This window comes from Chrysochloris asiatica, unplaced genomic scaffold, assembly GCF_000296735.1.
Source record: "Chrysochloris asiatica unplaced genomic scaffold, ChrAsi1.0 scaffold00054, whole genome shotgun sequence".
In the NCBI taxonomy this organism is placed as follows: Eukaryota; Metazoa; Chordata; class Mammalia; order Afrosoricida; family Chrysochloridae; genus Chrysochloris; species Chrysochloris asiatica.
Genome location: NW_006408572.1, coordinates 7842549 through 7847389, shown reverse-complemented (window position 1 = coordinate 7847389; position 4841 = coordinate 7842549).

Here is a 4841-nt window from a genome sequence, read left to right as displayed (position 1 = left end):
CCACTGTTGGTTGTTTTGATGTAACTTAGGATTTAATTTTCAGCGTATTTCCTTTTTTGTCTGCCTGTCCCGCTCCACAATCCCGGTTCAGGGCTTTTTCCTAGTTGTAAACAGTTCAGGGTCGGCTGTGGCTGTTTGGTTTTAATTGGAAACTGTCTCTTTAAATTTCGAGGAGATATGTGCGCATGCGTAGTAGAACCCTCGAAGGGTGGGGCTAGGGTGTCCACTAGCTCAGGCACCCCTATAGTTACCATAATGGAGGTGCGCAGACAGCAAGGGACCAATGAACAGATACCAAAAGAAAAGAATGTCCACACCTTTATCTCAGCGGTTCTGCCAGGCATCTGTGGCCGCTCCAATCCTTCCCCCACTTGGTCTCACCCAAGATGGCGGCTCATGGAGCAGCTGAGCGTCCCGGACTAGAAAGCAATGGATTTCTTGCTTCTGCTACAAATTCCACCAGCTGTAAGCCTTCCAACCTTCTAAACATTCCTTTATATGTGGTTCAGGGTTCTGGGACCATCCCCTGAGCCTGCTTGGTCGGGTATTCTGTGTTGTCGCTGGTGTTCTTTACTGCATTTCCACCCGATCTGCCATCTTGTTTGTTCTCTCCCTGTATAGGGTTTTGAAGGCGCAACTTATGGGTTTGAACCACCAACCTTGTTGTTAGCAGTTCAGTGCTTATCCTACAGCACCACACCAGGACTCCATTATAGTAGATATAATAGTTCTTAAACTGTTGATGTTTTTTGACATATTGTTCTCCAGTAAGAATGCATCCATTCTAGTATATATAATAGTATGAAGATTAAATGTCATATCAATGCAGAAAAGAGGCCTTTATCAAATAGATGCTGTGGAGAGTATTGGACAACCAATCTTAAAATAGCGATAGTTTTCTCCTCCCTACTTTCACCAGCTGGATCAAATATTTGAATGTAAAATGAAGCCAAAAAAACCTCCTAAATGTAACAAGGATTCATTTATTTATTATCTCAGAGGGAGAAAAAAGGCCTTTTTTTTTTGCCCCCTTTCCTAGAGCCCCAAATCACAGACCACAAAGAAAAAGAAAAAAATATACATATAAAGCTTCTATAGAGGGGGAAGGAAACTGTAGCCAAAAAGCAAATAAATGACAAACAGGGAGAAAATATCTGCAACCAATGGTTTGTTTTCTGTCTTTACAAAGTGCTCACAGAAAACCATAGAAGTTGACAAGACAGTGAAATAACTTGGGTTACTGAATCCTCCTCAGAACTTGAATCTGGAGCTGCCCCAGAGGCAAGTGTAAAAATTCCCGCTTTCACACTGGGAGAGAGAGAGCCTTAATGTTGGAGGGAAGGAGCCTACCAGAGCACAAGGGGGCTGGCTCCATGGGAAGGGTTTTTAGTTGTGTTAACAAAAAATGTTAAAGACTCATAAAAAAAAGTATTTCAAAATGAAAGCAAAGGGTGATGGGAAAGTTTTAGAAATTGATAGTGGTGATGATTGCATAACATTGTAAATGGAATTCATGCCATTGAATTGTATGTCTAAACATGGTTACTACACAGGCACATGATTTGTTGTTGTTGAGAGCCAACCCGTGTCAGTTCTGACTCATAGCAACCCTGTACGGGGTTTCCAAGGAGCGGCTGGTAGGTTTCAATTGCTGACTTTTGCAGCTCAAAGCGACCTCGCGGTCCAGCACATTATCCTACAGCACCATACCAGGACTCCTGGCACATTATATATATATGTTGTTGTTAAGTGCCCTCAAGTTGGTGCTGACTCACAGCAAGCAACCCTTTATAGGGTTTCAGAGGAACAGCTGGTGGATTTAAACTGTCAAACTGTCAACCTTGTGGTTAGCAATCCAATGCTTCTCTCCTCTCTCTCTCTCGCTCTCTTTCTCTATATATATACACATAGACATACACACACACATACATACACACTTATCCACAGATATACCTATAGATATATGATGCACATAGATATCTCTAGAGAGGTTTTCTTCCCCTGCAAAGATATACTGTCCCGGTAACCCTGTACAGGTTACTATGAGTCAGAACTGACTCAATGGCAAACAACCATCACCACAGATATATCTACATATTGTTGTTGTTGTGAAGTGCCATCAAGTCAGTTCTGACCCATAGCAACCCTGTGTAGGGTTTCCAATGAGTGGCTGGTGAGCACGAACTGCTGACCTCATAGTTCAAATGACTCTGCAGTCCAGTGCATTAACCCACAGCGCCACACCAGGACTCCATATTCGATATATATACAGGTTCATATATAAATGTTGCTATATATCTATCTATAGCTATATACTTTTTTAAGTACACTTTTGAAAGACAATGAAAGTGTGTGCCATTCTTGGGTCTGGGCCAGTGGCAGTCTGCTACTGTAAGCGGGCTCAGTGTTACCCTGGAGATCTGGAGATGCTGAATGCAACCAGGGCTCCCCCAGTCCTGGGGTGAAGCTTCACTCTCCCCATACAGCAGGCAGCAGGTCTGAGGAAGCCAGACTGGGTAAAAGAATAGAAAATAAAGGTCTTTACTATATACCAGTGTAGGAAAAAAAGCCCATCTTCTTAAAAGAGACCTTGAATCAACTTACTTCATAACAGAGAAAGAAGACAAGAAAAGAAATCAGGAAGGGGCGTCTCCACATTGGCAAAGAATGAACAGTACATGATTGGGAAGTTTCTGCTAAGTTGTGGCCCAAGACAAGCCAATGAGAAGAAAGTGATGCAACTATGGATGCAGTTTCCCAGGATCCTTAATCCTGGAAGGCCAGGAAGAAAAGATTCAGAATCAGATCCAAAAATGGCTGAAGAACTCACAGTCCTTAAAGAAGCTGATGAGCTGGGAAATCACCAAACAAAAAGGATTCAAGAAGCACTCTTGCTCATTCCAGTGGTTCATAATCCCAAAGTCTTAATACTTTTAATAATCTTGTTATTCATATTCAGGATTGAATACTCTAATATTAAAAGTAACAGGAAGTGAAAGTAATGGACAACCACTTTGGAATACTGTTTGGCAGTTCCAGACAAAATTAAATGGGTATCTTTCTTTGTTGTTGTTGTTAGGTACCATTGAGTCAGTACCAACTCATAGCGCCCCTTTGTACAACAGAACGAAACACTGCCTGATCCTGGGCCAACCTCACTATTGTTGCCACACTTGAGCCCATTGACACTGCCACTTTGCCAATCCATCTCCCTGGGGGTCTTCCTCTTTTTCTCTGACCCTCCACCTTACTACCTTTGACTCAGAAATTCCATTCCTAAGTGTTTATTCAAGAAAAAGGAAAATGAATGTCCTTAAAAGATTTGTATACAAATAGTCATAACAGTTTTATTTACAATTGTCAAAACCTAGAAATAATCTGTAGACTATCCAGACAATAAAAATGAAAAAGCTATGCATAACTAAACTAACTATACACAAAGAGGAATCTCAAAAACATACAGTGTGAAACAGCTTGACATACATACCATATCTGTCCATATTTATGAAGTTATAGAAGAGGCAAATGAATCTATGATACTATAAATCAGATCAGTGGTTGCTTGGTTGGGGGACAGACTTGGCTGGGAGAACTTTTGCAGATGATGAAAATGTTCTCTCTTGAAAGGAGTGGTGAGTACATGGGTGGATACATTTGTCAATGATGATTGAACTATATACATACATTTCCCTGTACAGAAAGCATTCCTTAATTGTAAAAATGATTAGTTAAAATATAAAAGTAAAATATTGAAATGCACATTGAAGGACTAATTATAGAACACAGACCTTTGTATTATAAATTTTAAAAGGTCCATTTAAAAAATTAGAGTGTTGCTTTCAGATGCCACGGGTTATAACTTTATGGTATGACTATACCCGGTTGTGAAAAGTATGAGAGTTATACTGTTAACATACAAAAACATACAAAATAAGTACATTTCCTATCTTCTTTTTTTTTTTTTTTTGAAATGCATCTTGACAAATTTTCAACTTTTATTTATTTTTATTGCTACTCTTGCGAATACACAGCAAAATAGACACAGATTCAACAGTGTCTGTGTGTATAATTCAGGGCCATTGAACATATTCTTCCAATCATGCAGCCATTGTCACCTTCTTTTCTGTTGTTCCTCCCTGATAACTCACTGACTCTAACCTTCCTGTCTAATCCTTCAAGTTGCTGTCATCAGATTTGATCTCAGATGTTGCTGTTGTTGTTGTTAAGTGCTGTCGAGTCAGTTTTGACTCACAGTGACCCTGTATAGAGTTTCCAAAGAGCAACTGGTGGGTTTAAAATGCCAACCTTGTGGTTAGCAGTCCAGTGCTGATCCTACAGTGCCACACCAGGACTCCTTTGATCCCATATAGATAGTTCTTAAAGGACTATAATGCTCAACACAGGTGTGGTGCTATAGAATAAGCAAGCATACTGGAGGGAGCAGTCGCTGGAGAAGGATATGATGTTTGGTAAGGTGGAGGGGCAGAGAAAAAGAGGAAGACCTCCAGCAAGATGGACTGGCAAAGTGGCAGCATCAATGGGCTCAAGCTTGGCAGTTATAGTGAGGTTGGCCCAGGATTGGGCAGTGTTTCTTTCTGCATAATATCACTGTAAGTCGGTACAGACAACAACAAGACTGTTAACCACAAGGTTGGCATTTTAACCCACCAGCTGCTCTTTGAAACCCCTATGTTACTTTTTTTTTTTTTAAGGTTTTTATTGTGGATTGAGTGAAAGTTTTCAGGGCACATCATGGGTTTCACATTCAAACATTCATATACCTTGTTTCATTACATTGATTATAATCCCCTCCACATACCATCAGTTAACAGAGTTTCTCT